Source organism: Panthera uncia (assembly GCF_023721935.1).
Source record: "Panthera uncia isolate 11264 chromosome B3 unlocalized genomic scaffold, Puncia_PCG_1.0 HiC_scaffold_1, whole genome shotgun sequence".
Classification (NCBI taxonomy): Eukaryota; Metazoa; Chordata; class Mammalia; order Carnivora; family Felidae; genus Panthera; species Panthera uncia.
In genome coordinates, this window is record NW_026057582.1 from 11393934 (window position 1) to 11412921 (window position 18988).

An 18988-nucleotide genomic window follows, 5' to 3' on the forward strand; every position below is an offset into this window, starting at 1 on the left:
TTGGAAGGGCCCCCTCTCTTCCCCCCTAGTCACCGGCTCACAAGAGGCAGCCCCTGACGCCTCCCGAGCCTCTGTGCTGCCCGTCAGGCCTCTGCACCCAGCCTGGTGCAGGATGGGAACGGCCTGGCCTGCAGGCTGCATTCTGGGTGGTGCTCGACCCCGGGGCAGAAGCCACAAGTTCTGTCCTGGGCCCCCGAGCTCACCTGCCTCGACCCCGTGCAGGCCGCGACTCCACGTGGTCACCAAGGTGGCTGAAAAGGCAGCGCCTTCTGCTCGGACTTGTCCAGAGAAGCCCCACCGGGGCGGGGCGCTGAGAACAAAGTTGCAGGTGACCAGGATCTACCCAGACACCTGGGAGTCACTCTGCATTGACACCTGCCCCTAGCAAAGGGCCAGCTTGTGCTCCCCTAAGCCTGCAGGGGACGGAGGCCTTTATGGCAACCTGTGGTCCTGTGGGGGGGGGGGGGCAGATTCCTGTCCGGAGCCAGGAAATGTGACCAAGTATGGGCCCCCTCCTCCATAACTGACCCAGGCCCAAGAATTATGAAGGATAAGTAAACACAGTTGGGGACATCCTAGGAAACTCAATCTGGCCCTCTAAGGGCTTAACATCCCCCTCCTCGATCTCTTGTAAATGTGAGGTGCTCCCTGTCACGGCCAACTTGTTCGGCCTCTGACTGCAGAGGACCCCCTTTTTGGCAAGTGTCTGGGCCCCCCCGCCCCTTCGGTGCTCATGAGCTCCTCCTCCGCGCCAGGCACAACTCCAGGCCGTGGGGATGCAACAAACCACGTGAGGTCCACGTCCCCTAGCATTTGCTGGCGGGACTGAGAGGGACTCGACCCCAGTTCTGCCGTGTGACCCAGCTTCACGCAGAGCTTCAGGGAATACAGAGCAAGGCGGGGTGGGAAGAGAAAGAGGCCACCATACAGGGGAGACAGACGACAGAAGGCTTGAGAATATATGGGCTTGGGGAGAATCTGCGGCTGATGGGATGGTTTGGGCAAAAGCAGGAAGTGGCCGAGTGTTCCCAGAACAGAAAGGTCAGTGTGGTTGGAGCACAGCATGTGATGGGGAGGTGGTGGGAGATGGGGGTGTGCGGGATGAAGGTGGGTTTCATGCATGACTGCTGGCCTGTGGGAATGAGCCCCGAGCCCCATCAAACTGGGCATCAAGTGGTGGGCAGGCCACCCAGGCATCCTGGAAGTGTCCTCTCTCTGGGAAGGGGGAGACGCTAGGAAAGAGAAGGGAGCAGGGGTGTTCCAGTTCCCCCAACCTGAGACACGCCCTCCTAGATTATTCCAGCAGCCCCTGCCACGACTCTGTCCCCCAAGCCCACCCCTGTCCCCACCCCATGCCTCTGTCTCCCAGGCCCACCCCTGTCCCCTGCCACACCCTTGTCTACCGCCATGCCCGTCCCCCAGGCCCCCCCCACGGCCAGGGAGGAGGCAGGTTTGGGGCCTCTCCTCTGCCTTTAGGCCCTGAGCAGAGCCTCTGAGAATAGCACCAACATCTCTCTTTGGAGTCCTCTCACCCATGTGAGCTCACCGGGCCCTGTGGACACCCCAAGAAGCCAGGCTGACAGCTCCCCTTCCTTTTACAGACTGAGGACTGGGGACCTACCCAATAGAGGTTCTCAGACTCAAAACCCACTTCAGGCTGTTTCCTTTGTCCACTCATGAAACCAGGGAGCTTTTAATTCCCTTAAAAATCACACTTGCCATAGCACTAGGTGTCCTCTCTCCAAAATACCACTTCAGTCCATTTTTAATAAAGACATCTTATTTCACTGCTGTCATTACTACAATTTATTAAAATTAACGACTTCCAGGGGCACCTGGGTGGCTCAGTCGGTTAAGTGTCCAGTTTCGGCTCAGGTCATGATCTCACAGTTCTTGAGTTCGAGCCCCACATCGGGCTCTGTACTGACAGCTCAGAGCCTGGAGCCTGCTTCGGATTCTGTGTCTCCCTCTCTCTCTCTGCCCCTCCCCTGTTCACACTCTGTTTCTCTGTTTCTCTGTTTCTCTGTTTCTCTCTCTCTCTCTCTCTCTCTCTCTCTCTCTCTCTCAAAAATAAATAAAAACACTAAAAGAAAAAATTTTTAATTAAAAACTTCCACTCAAAAGACACCTGTAAGAGTGAAAATGGAATGCAGTCCATATCTGAGAAAGGACTTTTTCAGATACAAATCAGAAAAAGAACCTAATAAGAAAACAAGACAAAGACATATCATGCAGGTGGGGAGAAAAGGATATCCAAACAGTCATTATATCAACACACAAGAAATTGGTCAGAACCAGGCATATCTTCACGGATGCATGTTAAAGTCATGAGATACCAGGACTGAAATGTTGGGTCAAGATATGAAGTACCAAGAACCCCTGTACCTTCTGGAAGGCACATAAAGTGGTCAACTAGAAAACTATCCAGCCATAGCTATGAAACATGTCCAAGGACGTTCCCACCATCCGGCAATTCTTCCCCTTCGTGTGCAAAAGAAAATGAAAGCCCGTGCCTGCAAAGGCAACTGTCAGGTGTTCACCACGGTAGTATTCCAAATAGCTCCAAACAACCTAAATAAATGATCACTGACAGCTGAATAGACGAACCAATCGCTTATGAACTTATTCCATGGAATTTGACAGGGCAGTGAAAAAAATCAACTCCTGTTCTCCACAACAACATGGGTGAATTTCAAATAACGGTGAGGGAAAGCTGCCAGGCTACAGGTGCACACCCACTCCCCTGAGGTCACACCCAACCGTGTGTTGGGCAAATCCCCCTGTGGGTCCCCCAGCAGCTCAAACTCAAACCTCGTGCCCCGATCTCCTCCCTTTTTTTTTTTTTTTCAACGTTTTTTATTTATTTTTGGGACAGAGAGAGACAGAGCACGAACGGGGGAGGGGTAGAGAGAGAGGGAGACACAGAATCGGAAATAGGCTCCAGGCTCCGAGCCATCAGCCCAGAGCCTGACGCGGGGCTCGAACTCACGGACCGCGAGATCGTGACCTGGCTGAAGTCGGACGCTTAACCGACTGCGCCACCCAGGCGCCCCCGATCTCCTCCCTTTTAAGTAGGATCCTAACACTCCCCTTCCCCAAGCTAGAGACCCGGGATAACCATAGCTGCCCCCCTCCCATCGCCTCTTCCAAAAGCAAATCAGGTGCCTGGTTTACCTCCGGCCTCTAAGCCATCTTCCTTGACCATACTCTTCCCTGACCATACGTACCTCTCCAGCCCCACCTCATCGCTTAAAGCAACCTGACAACCTGGCCCACTGCTTTTCCCAGTCCGCCTTCCATAGAGCAGCCAAATGCCTGATCCAGAACAGCGTGCCCCGTCACTCCCCACCTCACCCTCAGGATAAGGTCCAAGCCCTTCTGCACACACACAGTCCCCCTTCCTCTAAGGGTACACTCGTCTCCTGTTGCTGGTGGCTTCCCAAGTCAGGTTAAGTGTCCAGCCCAACCACCTGTACCAGCTCTCTGCCGCTCGACAACCTCGTGTTCATGCTGTTCCATCTACTTGGAACACGCTTCCTGGTTGTCTTCTACAAGCTGACTGCCACTTATCTTTGAACTCAGCTCAGGCAGCACCTTCTTGGTTTGGGTAGAGCCACATCGGGGCTGACAGTGTAGAGCCTGCTTCTGACTTCCCCTGACTCCCTCTCTCTGCCCCTCCCCCACTCACCCCCCACTCACGCCCCCTCTCTCAGAAATAAACTTTAACAAAAAGTGGATTTCATTGATCTGTTTTAAGATCTGCCCCCTTGCCCACTACATTCTAGATGCTTTGTGAGCAAGGGCCATGCCACACGGCTCCCAGGCAGGACAAGGCACTGAGTAATGTTGGTCTATCTAAATAAAACATGCTTTGTCCCATTTTGCCTTCATAAGGTAATCTAGACACATAGAGTTGTCTGGAGTAAGACCCAAGTTCAAATCCTCGGCAGCTGTGGGTCCTGGACAAGGCCCTCCAGGATCTTACTTTTCACATGCATCAAGTGGGGGAGATGCTGACATGACTGCTGAGATAATTAATGAGATGCCCATGGAAGGCAGGAATGTTCCCCCTGTGGGGAATTTCCCAGGGCATTATCGATCTGTCCTTCCGACAGGTCACTTAGCAGAGGGATCTCCTCTGTGCGACTGGCAACCTGGGCCAGGCTGTTTGTGGTCTACAGGGCTCCCCGTGCATTGCAGGATGCCTAACAACCTCCCTGGGCTCTACTCACCAGATGCTTGTAAGAGCCCCTCCCTCAGGGTTGTGACAACCAGGAATGTCTTCAGAGGTTGCCACAAGTCCCCTGGGAGGCAGCCAGGGACCACAGACTTAGATTTTGATCCTAGGAACACCCAACCCCTCCCAGCACCTGAGCCAACGCAGGTTTAACCAGCTGATCCCGGTGCTGAGAGGAGAATGCACGCCTGGAAAACTCACATGCCCGGTGGGGACAGGGTATGCTAGCAGCCGCTCAGCAGGACCTGGACGAGCACGGGCCCACGAGACACCCGGCAAATGGCTTCCAGGACCTTGGTCAGCCCCAGCCCAGCCTTAATGCCGTGCGCACGGACAGACCACAGAGGAAAGGAAAATCGGACACCTGCTAAGTGCCCCCAACGGTCCGTGTGGCCTGAGAACATGCACAGAAATGTGGAGTCACCCACACGACAGGACGTGCCGGGCAGGGTGCTGACTCTATTCTGTAGAAGAGGAAACTAGTTTGGAGAAGTGGCACACAGGTTAACTAACTTACCTGACATCACACCGCTTGGAGGAGGGAGGATGTGAACCCCTGCCCGGCTCCGTTCAGAGCCCATTCTCGTCCCCACTGCTCCACACTGCCCGTTGAACCACTCCACTTAAAGGTCCTCCCTACCTCAGTTTCATGCCACGTTCTAGTAGTTTCACACACACAATAGTAAGTGTGGTACAAGAACCCAGAAGCGTCTTATTCTCTCCAACTGAGGTGAAACACAGAACATAAAGTTAACCATTTTAAAGTATACAATTCGCTGGCACTTAGTACGTTCACGATGTTGTCAACCACCCAGCCCACCTAGTTGCAAAAACAGTTTCTTTCTCCCAAAATACAACTCCTTACCCATTAACCAGCTACTCCCCATTAGCTCCCCTCTCTCCACAGCCTTTGACAACCTCCTGTCTCTAAGGGTTTGCCGATTCTGGACATTCCACATAATGAAATCCTACAACATGGGGCATTTTGTGTCTGGCTTCTTCTCATTTAGCATCGTATTCTCCAGATTCCTCTAAGACATAGCAAATATCAGTCCTTTGTTCCTCTTTATGGCTGAGTAACGTTTCACTGTATGGATATTCCACAGTGTATTTACACATTCATCAGTGCACAAGCATTTGGGTTGTTTCCACCTTCTGGCTTTTATGAATATGTCTATGAATATTTGTGTAGGAGCTTTTGATTGAGTGCTTGTTTTCAATTGCATTGGGTAGATACTGGGTTATATGGTAATTCTGTGTTTAACTTACTTAGGATCCTCCAAATTATTTTTTAAAAAATTTTTTATGTTTATTTTTTGAGAGCAAGTGAGACAGTGTGCAAGCAGAGAAGGGGCAGAGAGAGAGAGAGAGAGAGAGAGAGAGAGAGAGAGAGAGATCCTGAATCTGAAGCAGGCTCCAGGCTCTGAGCTGTCAGCACAGAGCCTGACGTGGGGCTCGAACTCCCGGACCATGGGATTATGACCTGAGCTGAAGTCAGGTGCTCAACTGACTGAGCCACCCAGGTGCCCCTCTCCAAACTGCTTTCCACAGCAGCTACACCACTTTGTATTCCCACCAGCAGTGTGCGAGGATTCCAATCTCCATAAGCTCACCAACACCTTTAAAAAAAAAAAAAATCACAGCCATCCCAGTGGGTCTCAAGTGGTCTGTCCCAAACTCTCTCTTGATCAAACAGTAATGAACCTTATTCTAGGGCTCAGCAGAACTGAGGGGCACAACAGGGTCCAAGTACATTTCCTCCTATCAAATCCAATCCCCAGAAAGGAATTTGGTAAAAAGTTGTAACTGTTTGAGGGGAACGTAATCACTCGTTTAATTTCTCTCATTTCCGTGGCCTTATTCTCAGAAGATCTGGGGTAGAGTGGGGGGTTGTAACCTCATTTCTAATCAGATTTGGGTTGTTATGACTCTACAGGCTGGCAGGCAATGGAAAAATGTACTCTATAATCTGTTGACATTTCGTTACCCAGAGGACTCAAAAACACATGTGCATTTTGAAATTTAATAAAACCAAAAGGTAGGAGCAAATGTTTAAAGAGAATTAAAGATCTATTAACAAAAATAGGGCAAGCCAGCAAATTGCAAAACATTGTATCCAATGTTTAAAGGTCCCCTAACTCTGGGTAATAGGAATGTTGAAACATCCTATTTTTTAAGGCTCCATATAGCGAGAGCACAAATCTAAAATTCAGACTCGACTCTCAAACACTGAGCATAATGAGAAAACGTGACCAGAGCCAGTGCTACAGAAAGTCACAGAAGAAAAGGCAGAGCTGGGGGACGGTTGCAGGGGACAGCTTCCTCTGCAGAATGCCTGTGCCCTCTGCAAACTGGGAACAGGTGCCTGGTGCCCACCCAACGGGCACCTACCTATGCAAGCAGCGTCGGGCTTGGGAAGACACCTGCACTTCAGAAAAGCTTCCATCTGTGGAGATTAGCTTGCGATTTGACGCCACCTTCCAAGAAACCCAAGACCGGCCAGAGTTGGGTCCTTCAAGATGCTCATGGGTTTGATCCTCGATGGTCACTCACAGCCCGAGGACCCTCTGAGCCTCTGTCTTCTCTGTTCAGCGGGAACCACACCACCTGCTCCACTGGAAAGGAATGGCACGTGGTGCTCCTCACACAGGAGGGACTCGACTGATGCCAGTGCTCCCTCCCAGCCTTCTGGGGGTCAGTCCTGCACTGAGAGTGGCACCGTGGCCCAGCCTGGCTCGGGAAAGGTGGGGTCAAAGTCAAGCATGGTCAAAAACATTCCTGACGGTCCCTGAAACCACTCTTCCGTCTCCAGGACCAGCACCCAGGGAAGAACAAAAGCAAAGAACGTTCTAGGCTCCTCTCTGCCTTTTGTCTGGGGCCTCCTTCTCCCCAGTGGAGGCAGTAAAGACCCCGGTCCAGTTGGAACAAAGAAAATAAACCAAACGTTCCTCAGGTCCAATACGAGTGGTTATGTCATTCAAAACAAAACAAAACAAAACAAAACAAAACAAAACAAAACAAAACACAGCTTTTGGGGCACCTGGGTGGCTTAGTCAGTTAAGCGTCCAACTCTTGATTTCGGCTCAGGTCACGATCTCACGGTCGTGAGTTCGAGCCCCACGTTGGGCTCTGCACTAACAACGCAGATCCTGCTGGGGATTCTCTGTCTCCCGCTCTCCACCCATCGCCTCTCAAAATAAATAAACTTAAAAAAAAAAAGCATTTCAGAGACACATGCTGAATTATTTATGGGTGATATCCCATATGATATACAGAATTTGCTTCAAAGTAATGCTATAGGAAGAGGTGGATGGAGAGGGTATTGATAAAACCACCTGGGCTGGCCATAAATCTGCATGGAGATGTTGGGGATTATACTATGATCTCTAATTTGATAGATTTTTGAAATTTTCCACAATAAAATATTATTTTTTTAATAAGGAAAGGCTAAGGGGCGCCTGGGTGGCTCAGTCGGTTAAGCGTCCAACTTCGGCTCAGGTCATGATCTCACGGTATGTGAGTTCGGGCCCCGCATCAGGCTCTGTGCTGATAGCTCGGAGCCTGGAGCCTGCTTCGGATTCTGTGTCTCCCTCTCTCTCTGACCCTCCCCCGTTCATACTCTGTCTCTCTCTGTCTCAAAAATAAACAAACATTAAAAAAAAATTAAATAAGGAAAGGCTAAACATGGTTAAAAACACACAGAGCTAAGTGAAGGGTGTTCTCTACAGAGTTCATGGTCTTCAACCTAAAAGTCCCCTGGGAATAGAGATAGATCCCTACCCCCACCTCGTTCTCAGTGGGGGATTTTTCTGATGTATGAAAGAACTCAAGGAAGAGTAAGTACCACAGACCCTGAGAGCGCTCGCGCTTTGGTAAGTGCCTGCAGAGCAAGGGGGGAGTGGGACAAGACAGGGCTGCTGTCACCAGTAGGGGACACAGACCTCTGGAAGGAGTCAGGAGCACACCGGGTACCCTTTCCCACTCTCTCTAGCCCACCATGGACCCAGCCAAAGTGCTGCTCCTCCCAGGGCCTCTGTTCCCTTCCAAGTGTCTATTGTTCTTAAAAACCACCACGCCCTCTCTCTTCCCTAGGGCTTGGCCAGGCAGGTACAAATGTGACACATGATGGGCACTGTTTCGCCACGTCTCTGAAACCTGGAGGTTGACGTCACCCTCACTCTACAGATGAGAGACGCAAGTTCACAAAGGCCAAGAGTCAAGGGAGTGAGGCAGATCCTCAGGTTCGGGAAGCCTGGGCACACTTTGCTGCAACACACAGAGTCTGAGACACTTGATTGTACGATGCTGTTCCATCCCTGGCTCAGCAATGCGGAGTCTCAGAGCCAGGTGGGCATGCTCGCGGCCCTGACCTGCAGCACAGGTAGTAAGAGTCCTACGAGAAGTCCCCACCCGTTGGCTGCCTCTCTCTGGGACGCCCCAGGAACTGTGCACTGTGGATCCCGGGCAGCCCTTATTCTCTTGTGTGAGCCTCGGGCTGTCGGTCACAAACACCTGTGGGCAGCGACTGCTCAAGGTCAGAACCAGCCAAGGTCATGGGCTCCCTGAAACCAGGTGTTCTCCTTTACTCCGTGTTGGAAAGTGGGTCTGTCTAGTGAGACATGTACGCCCTCAGACAGTCACAGGGGCTGAGAGGAAACCTACACATACTGAGGACCCCTCTCCCTGTGACGACTACCCCCCAGTACTGATTCATGCCGGCACGCCTTTGCACACGTTCCTCTTCTGCCAGCCTAATTCCTGCCCCCACTTCAAGATGCTGCTCAGAACGCCGAGAGCCTTCCCTGGCTAGCTGTCACAGGCTAGAACTTTCATTTTATGATGATGCATTTTATTTATATAAACATACCACTGCCTGTTTCCCTCTGTGTCATCCTTATACCCCAGATCCTCAGATTCTGGAACAGCTCTCTCTGTTCTTGATTCATACACCCACTGACTGTGACAGTCTGGAGGTGGGAAATGTCCACGACCCCTGAAATGTACACTTCATCAGCCACAGCATGAGTTCAGGGCGTGTGCATGCAAATTGACTGAGACTTGGATGGAGAAGGAACCTGGCATGTCTCAAAATGTCTTTATTCTGCCCTCAAACTTGACTACAGGCTGAGGCTCTGTAGGGTAGAGAATTCTAGGTCGGAATAGCTTTCTTTTAGGATTTCCAAGGCATTATACTCTGCAGCCTTCTAGCCTCCAGTGCTCTGGCAGAAAGTCTGAAGCTGCCTTGGGTCTCGGTCCTTTGTATGGAACCTCTTTCTTCCTTGTTTTGGAAACTTCTAGACATTTTTCTAAGTACCTGGGACAAGTTCCGAATGATAAGCCTCAGTGAGGCCCCTTTTCATCCATTTTGCCAAAGACCTAAATGTACTTTTCATTTGGAAATTCAGTTCCTAGAAGTGCTCGTAACTTTTTTTTTTTTTTAATGATTTCCACTCCTGCCCCCATTTTTATTTCCTCTTTCTAGAAGATTATTCTGATGTTTGACCTTCTGATCTCATTCTCTAATTTTTGTCACTTTTTTCTGGGTTTTTTTTTATAATAAAATGTTTTATTCATGTATTTTTAAATAATGTTTCTCAAATAAATGAGTGAATGATGTGGTCAGAACAATTAGTATATGAACACCATTCACAGAAAACAGGTGTATCTCAGACTAAGAGAACTTCATACAACAGTAAGGACAGGAATTGCATTTTATATGGGGTGCCTGGGTGGCTCAGTCGATTAAGTGTCCAACTTTGGCTCAGGTCATGATCTCATAGTTCGTGGGTTGGAGCCCCGCATTGGGCTCTGTGCTGACAGCTCAGAGACTGGAGCCTGTTTCAGATTCTGTGTCTCCCTCTTTCTCTGCCCCTCCCCTGCTTGCACTCTGTCTCTCTCTTTCTCAAAAATAACCATTAAAAACAATTTAAGGAATTGCCTTTTATATTTGTGTGGTAGGCAGGACAGAAATTATGAGCTCCTTCCTCACGGCAAAGAAACTGAAACCCACAGAGGTAAGGAGACTTTCTAAAGTCACTCAGCTGATATGCAGCAGATTCAGGCATCTTCTGTTTTAAATGTCTTTTTGCTCTATATCTAGGAGTTCTTTCTTTTAACCATTTTTTAAGTTCTTCCCTTCACCTGTAAATTCTGTGGGTCCTCATTTGCAATTTTTTTTTTTTAATATTAAGTTACTTTGAGACTTCAAATCTTAAAGAGAAGTTTAAAGAATGCAATGAGGGGCTCCTGGGTGGCTCAGTCGGTTAAGCGGCCGACTTCAGCTCAGGTCATGATCTTGCGGTCCGTGGGTTCGGGCCCCGCGTCGGGCTCTGTGCTGACAGCTCAGAGCCTGGAGCCTGTTTCGGATTCTGTGTCTCCCTCTCTCTGGCCCTCCCCTGTTCATGCTCTGTCTCTCCCTGTCTCAAAAATAAATAAAACGTTAAAAAACTTAAAAAAAAAAAAAAAGAATGCAATGAGGGAACATTCTCCAAGACAGATCACATGTTAGGCCACAAAACAGGTCTCAACAAATTTAAGGAGATTTAAACATGTCCGGCATCTTTTCTGACCATGATGCTATGAAACAGAAATCAATTACAAGCAAAAAATTGGCAAAAGCACAAACATGTGGAGGTTAACCAACATGCTACTAAGCACTCAATGGGGCAACAAAAACAAAACAAATCAAAGAGGAAATTTAAAAATACGTGGAGAGGAATGAAAATGGAAGCAACAGTTCAAAATCTTTGGGACACAGAAAAAGCAGTTCTAAGAGGGACCATTATATGCTCATCTCAATTGATAGAGGAATTCAGGCCTATATCAAGAAACAAGAAAAACCTCAAAGCAACAATTTAAACTTACACCTAAAGGAACGAAGAAAAAGTCCAAAGTCAGAAGGCAAGACATAATGTTGGAGTTGAAATAAATGAAATGGACACTGAAAATAAAAACAAGGTTGGTTCTCTGAAAAGACAAACATTAATAAGCCTTTAGCCAGGCCCATCAAGAAAAAAGTTCTCAAATAAAATGAGAAATGAAAAAGAAGGAACAATTGACACCACAGAAATAAAAAGGATTAGAAGAGACTACTATGGAAAATTGTATGCCAACAAACTGAACAATCCAGACAAAATGGGTAAGTGCCTAGAAACATACAATCTTCAAAGACTAAATTCGGAAAAAACAGCAACTCTGAACAAACCCATTATTAGTAATGAAGTTGAATTGGTAATCAAAAAACTCCCCAAAATCAGAAGTCCTGGACCAGATGGATTCAGCGATGAATTTTACTAAACATTTAAAGAGTTAATACCTATCCCTGTCACACGATACAAAAAATACAAGAGAAAAGAAAACTTCCAGATTCATCCTACAAGGCCAGCATTGTCCTAATACCAAAACCAGACAAGGATACTACAAAAAGGGGAAACTACGGGTCAATGTCCCTGATGAACATAGACGCAAAAATCCTCAACAAAATTTTGGCAAATCATTTTCAGCAACACATTAAAAGGATCATTTTACCATGATCAAGTGGGATTTATTCCATGGAGGCAAGGATGGTTTAAATATCTACAAATCAACCAACATGGTATACCAAATTAACAAAACGAAGGATAAAAATTATATGATCAGGGGCCCCCGGGTGGCTCAGTCAGTTAAGCATCCGACTTTGGCTCAGGTCATGATCTCGTGCCTTGTGGGTTTGAGCCCCGCGTCGGGCTCTGTGCTGACAGCTCAGAGCCTGGGGCCTGCTTTGAATTCTGTGTCTCCCTCTCTCTCTCTGCCCCTCCCCACTCATGCTCTGTCTCTGTCTCAGAAATAAACATCAAAACAAAATTTTTTTAATTATATGATCATCTCAATTGATGCAAAAAAAAAAAGCAATTGGAAAAATTTAACATCAGTTCATGATAAAAATTCAACGTGGGTTTAGAGGGAACATACCTCGATATAATAAAAGCTATATACAACAGACCCACAGCTAACAATCATATTCAATGTTAAAACTAAAACCTTTCCTCTAAGATCAGGAATAAGACAAGAATGTTCACTCTTGCCGCTTTTATTCAACATAGTACTGGAAGTCCTAACCACAGCCATCACACAAGTAAAAGGAAGAAAATTGGTAAGGAAGAAGTAAAACTGTCACTGTTTGCATATTACATGATATTATGTACAAAAAAAACCCCGAAGGACTCCATCCATCAAAAAACTACCAGAATATACGAATTCAGTGAAGTTGCAGGATACAAAATATACAGAAACCGATTGTATTTTCATATGCTAATAATGAACTAACAAAAAGAAAACTTTTTTTAAAGCCCATTTTTCAACTGTATCAAGAATGAAAAGAATAGGGGCGCCTGGGTGGCTCAGTCGGTTAAGCGTCCGACTTCAGCTCAGGTCACGATCTCGCGGTCCGTGAGTTCGAGCCCCGCGTCGGGCTCTGGGCTGATGGCTCAGAGCCTGGAGCCTGTTTCCGATTCTGTGTCTCCCTCTCTCTCTGCCCCTCCCCCGTTCATGCTCTGTCTCTGTCTCAAAAATAAACGTTAAAAAAAAATTAAAAAAAAAAAAAAAAAAGAATGAAAAGAATAAAATATCAGGGGAGCCTGGGTGGCTCAGTTGGTTGAGTGTACAACTTTGGCTCAGGTCATGATCTCATGGTTTATGAGTTCAAGCCCTATGTTGGGCTCTGTGCTGACAGCTCAGAGCCTGGAGCCTGCTTCAGAGTCTGTGTCTCCCTCTCTCTCTGCCCCTTACTGCTCATGCTCTCTCTCAAAAATAAGCATTTAAAAAAAAAAAAAAGAGTAACATACCTAGGAATAACTTCAATCAAAGGATAAGTTTAACTCTGAAAACTGTAAGACACTGATGAAAGAAACTGAAGGCCATACAAATAAATCGAAAGACAGACCATGTTCATGCACTGGAAGAATATTGTCATAATGTCCATACTACCCAAAGCAATCTACATATTCAATCCAGTTCCTATCACAATAGCAACAACATTTTTCACAGAAACGGAAAAATCCTAAGATTTGTACAGAACTACAAAAAACCCGAAACAGCCAAAGCAATCTTGAGAAAGAAGAACAAAGCTACAGGTATCACAATCCAAGATTTCAAGTAATGCTACAAAGTTATAGTAATCAAAACAGTGTGGTAGGGCACAAAAATAGATACACAGATCAGCAGAATAAACAGCCCAGAAACAAACCCACACATACATGGTCAATTAATCTATGACAAAGGAGGCCAGAATATGCAATAGGGAAAAGACAGTGTCTTCAATAAATGGTGTTGGGAAAACTGGATAGCTACATGTAAAAGGACGAAATTGGACTACTTCCTCACACCACACAAAATATAAACTCAAAATCAATTAAAGACCTAAATGTAAGACCTGAAACCATAAAAATCCTAGAAGCAAACATAGATAGTAATCTCTTAACATAAAGCTTAGCAATTTGTTTTTTCTGGATCTGTCTCCTCAGACAAGGGAAACAAAAGCAAAAACAAACTACTGGGACTATATCAAACTAAAAAGTTTTCACAGAGTAAAGGAAACAACAAGGTGTAAAGGCAACCTATTTAATGGAAGAAGATATTTACAAATGATATCATTAACAAGGGGTTAATATAGAAAAAATATAGAGAACTCACACAATACCAACCCCCCCCCCAAATGGGCAGAGAACTAAATAGATATTTTTCCAAAGACAACTTCTAGACGGCCAACAGATACATGTAAAGATGCTTAATATCTATCACTCATCCTTGGGGAAATGCAAATCAGAACAACACTAAGTTGTCACCTCACACCAATCAGAATGGCTAGCTAGTATCAAAAAGAAATAATAGGGGTGCTCAGTCTGTTGAGCATCTGACTCTTGATTTCAGCTCAGGTCATGATCTCTTGATTTGTGAGTTCAAACCCCATGGCAGCCTCTGTGCTGACCGCGTGGAGCCTGTTTGGGATTTTCTTTCTTCATCTTTCTCTGCCCTTCTTCCGCTTGTGCACGCACGCTCTCTCTCTCTCTCTCTCTCAGAATAAATGAACAAACTTTAAAAAAAAAGAAGAAAAAGAACAAGCGTTGGTGAGGACGTAGAGAAAAAAGAATGCTTGTGGACCGTTGGTAGGAATATAAATTGGTGCAACCACTATGGAGGTTCCTCAAAAAATTAAAAATAGAAATACCATATGATCTAGTAATTCTACTATTGGGTATTTACCCAAAGAAAACAAGAACACTAATTCGGAAAGATAAATGCACCTCTGTGTTTACTGCAGCATTATTTGTGATAGCCAAGATATGAAAGCAACCTAAGTGTCCACTGACAGATGAATGGATAAAGATGATACAGTATATACAAACAATGGAATATTAGTCATAAAAAAATAAAATCTTGCCATTCAGGACAACATGGATGGACCTAGACAGTGTATGCTAAACAAAAAAAGTCAGAGAAAGACTTCTATGGTTTCACTTATATGTAGAATCTGAAAAACAAATGAACGTTTCAAGCTATACTACAAACCTGTAGTCATCCAGACAGTATGGCACTGGCACAAAAACAGACACATAGATCAATGGAACAGAATAGAAAACCCAGAAACAGACCCACAACTATACGGTCAACTAATCTTTGACAATGCAGGAAAGAATATCCAACAGAAAAAATACTGTCTCTTCAAACAGTGTTGGGAAACTGGACGGCAACATGCAGAAGAATGAAACTGGACCGCTTTCTTACACCATACGCAAAAATAAATTTTAAATGCGTGAAAGACCTAAATGTGAGACAGGAAACCATCAAAATCCCACAGGAGAAGACAGGGAGCAACCTCTTTGACCTGGGCCAGAGCAACTTCTTACTAGACACATCAGCAAAGACAAGGGAAACAAAAGCAAACAGGATCTATTGGGATCTCATCAAGATAAAAAGCTTCTGTACAAAGGAAACAATCAACTAAACTAAAAGGCAGCCTATGGAATGGGAGAAGATATTTTCAAACAACATATCTGATAAAGGGTTAGTATCCAAAATCTATAAAGCACTTATCAAACTTAACACCCAAAAAACGAGCAGCCTAGTTAAGAAATGGGCAGAAGACATGAATAGACACTTTTCGAAAGAAGATATCCAGGTGGCTAACAGACACATGAAAAGATGCTCAACATCACTCATCATCAGGGAAATATGAATCAAAACCACAATGAGATACCACCTCACACCTGTCAGAATAGCTAAAAGCAACAACTCAGGAAACAACAGATGTTGGGGAGGATGTGGAGAAAGGGGAACCCTATTGCAATGTTGGTGGGAATGCAAACTGATGTAGTCACTCTGGAAAACTCTAGAGGTTCCTTAGAAAGTTAAAGATAGAACTACTCTATGGACCAGCAATTGCACTACCAGGTATTTATCCGAAGGATACAAATATACTGACTCAAGGGGGTACATGCACCCCTATGTTTATAACAGCATGATCAACAGTAACCAAATTATGGAGAGAGTCCAAAATGTCCATCGACTGATAAATAAAGAAGATGTGGTATATATATTCAATGGAATATTATTCAGCCATCAAAAGGAATGAAATCTTGCCATTTCCAACAATGTGGATTGAGTTAGAATGTATTATACTAAGTGAAGTCAATCATAGAAAGACAGGTACCCTATGATTACACTCATATGTGGAATTTAAGAAACAAAACAGATGAACATTGGGGTGGGAGGGGGAGGGAGAGAGAAGAGAGGTAAACAAACCACAACAGACTCTTAACAACAGAGAATAAACTGAGGGTTGACGAAGGGAGGTGGGTGGGAGACGGGCTAGATGGTCATGAGTATTAAGGAGGGCACTTGTTATGATGAGTATTGGGTATTGTAATAAAGTGACAAATCACTGAATTCTACTATTGAAACCAATCTTGCACTGTATGTGAAGTAGAATTTCAAAAAAAGAATAACTGAAAGAAAAAACCAAACGAAACAACAAAAAACAGAAACAGACTCATAAATTCAGAGAACCTGAGGCTGAAGGGGATAGAGGAGGGGGTGGGGGTGGGGGCGTGGGAAATGAATGAAACAGGTGAAGGGGATTAAGAGGTACAAACTTCCAATTCTAAAATAAATAATTCAGGGGAATATAAAGTACAGCACAGGGAATGTAGTCAATAATGTAATAACTTTGTATGATGGCAGACAGCAACTATGCTTACTGTGGTGAGTAGAGCACAATGTACAGAATTATGGAATCACTATGCTGCACACCTGAAACTACCATAACATTGTCAACCATACTTCAAAATAAAACCTACAATGAATGCCCTTGTACCCTTTAGACCTACTGACCAATTAATATTTACCATAGTCACTTTCTCTGTATCACACATTTGTTTTGCTAAGCCATTTAAAACTTAGTTACTGATATAAAATTCAGCCCTAAATACTTCACTGCCTTTTCCCTTAGAGCAAGAATATTCTCCATACCAATGGGTCTCACCAAGGAAGATTTTGGCCCCCACCCCCACCAAAGAGAAATTTGACCATGTCTGGAGACATTTCTGGTGGTCAAGACAGGAGGGGGTGCTGCTAGAATCTGGTGGGTAGAGACCAGGGACGTTCCTTGACATCCTATAATGCCCAGGTCAGCCCCCACCATAAAGAATGACCTGGCCTAAAATGTCAACAGGACCAAAGTTGAGAAATCCTGCTTCTACCCACAACACTATTGTGACTATCAAGGAATTCAAGTTTGATGTAACACTATCTCACATATGGCTCATATTCAGATTTCTATAGTTGTCCCCAAAACGTGTTGTACAAATATATATATATATTTGCCTTCTCATTCCCAAGTCTGGAGTCTCCACATCAGTTTCTTACATGCTATTCTACATATGGATTCTCTGGTTTCCTCAGGTTTCCATCCACACTGAACATCTTGGTAAGAATACTACGCAGGTAATGCAAAGTCTACTTTCATCCTGGGACTACATGCTGGCTCCTTCCACTGCATAGTTGGTTGCCTCCAAATTGCTTTTTTCCTGCTTGGTTTGCAAAATCAAGTTTCTCCTGAGATGCGGGGTGGTTCTCGGCCGCTAGGCTGACGTGAGAAGCGTGAAGCATGGTCTTGGCCCAAGGCCTCAGTTACAGGACTCTCAGGCTGTTTCAGTGGAGACCTCTGGAGAGCAGGGTCTTTATTGTTTTGGTGATTTTTTTAAAAATTCAAGTATGATTAACATACAATGCTATATTAGTTTCAGGGGTACAACAGGATTCAACAATTCTGTATTTTTCTCAGTGCTTATCAGGATAAGTGTACTCAATCTCTTTTATCCATTTCACCCCCGCCCCCACCTCCCCCTTTTGGCAACTACCAGTCCATTTTTTGTATTCATCAGTCTGGTTTTTTGTCTCTTGTTTTTTCATCTGTTTTGTTTCTTAAATTCCATATAGGAGTGAAATCATGCAGTAGATGTCTTTCTCTGACTGACTCATTTCACTTGGCACTATACTCTAGTTCCATCCATATTGCTGCAAATGGCAAGATTTTGTTCTTTTTGATGGCTGAGTAATATTCCACTGTATACATACCACATCTTCCTTATCTATTCCTCTATTAGCGGATGCTTACATTGCTTCCCTATCTTGGCTAGTGTAAATAACGCTGCAATAAACATAGGGTGCATATCTCTTTTCAAGTGAGTGGGATTTTTTTTTTTTAACGTTTATTTATTTTGAGAGACAGAACTACAAGCAGCTTCCACACTATCGGCACAGAGCCCGACGCAGGGCTCAAACTCACAAACCATGAGATTATGACCTGAGCCAAAATCAAGAGTCAGATGCCTACTGACTAAGCCACCCAGGTGCCCCTCAAGTTAGCATTTTCATTTTCTTTGGGACCAAAGAAATACCAAATAAAAATAAAATAAAAATAAAATAAATAAACCAAATAAATAGCTTTTGCACAGCAAAGGAGACCATCAGTAAAACTAAAAGGCAACCTACTGAATAGGATATTTGCAAATGACATATCTGATAAGGGGTTAGTATCCAAAACATATAGACAACTTATACGGCTCAACACCATTAACCAAATAATCCCAGTAAAAGATGGGCAGAGGAGCTGAACATTTTTCCAAAGCAGACATCCAGATGGCTAACAGACACATGAAAAGATGCTCAACATCACTCATCATCAGGGAAATGCAAATCAAAACCACAATGAGATATCACCTCGCACCTGTCAGAACGGCTCACATCAAAAACACAAGAAACAACCAGTGCTGGCAAAGATGCAGAGAAATAGAGGTCAGAGTCTTTAGATGCTTCCTCTGCAGCTGATCAGAGTCCCCAAGGGAAGAACCTTCCAGTCTCCTCCAAGTGGGTACAGAATTGGCCACGAGTTTTTTGGAGGCTGAGTGGGGGAGGACAGCTTCGGGTCTCCATCTGGCATACAAACCCCCTCCTTAATCGCCCATCTCCAAGGACCCCTTGGAAACCAGGAAAACCTGGTTTCATGCTTTCCAAAGAGAAAATTCTCATTTTCTGCCACAGTATGGACAGGGCAGTCTGGTTGTGGTAAATGGGGAGGAGGCGGTATCGAACTGCTCCCCAGACTTCTCCCCAGCCCTCCTGTTTTCGGGGGCACCCAGACCTCTCCCCAATCCTCCTGTTTTCGGGGGCACCATCCCCCCTGCCCCCAAGCTTGCGGGACGGGATGACTTACTC

At 45.3% G+C, this 18988-nt stretch overlaps 1 protein-coding gene across 1 annotated transcript in view; it reads right to left on the bottom strand.

The window, feature by feature from the left end:
- The window catches only part of SLC24A4 (solute carrier family 24 member 4), a 170702-nt gene that overhangs the window by 102447 nt on the left and 49267 nt on the right, over nucleotides 1-18988 (bottom strand). The window lies entirely within an intron of this gene.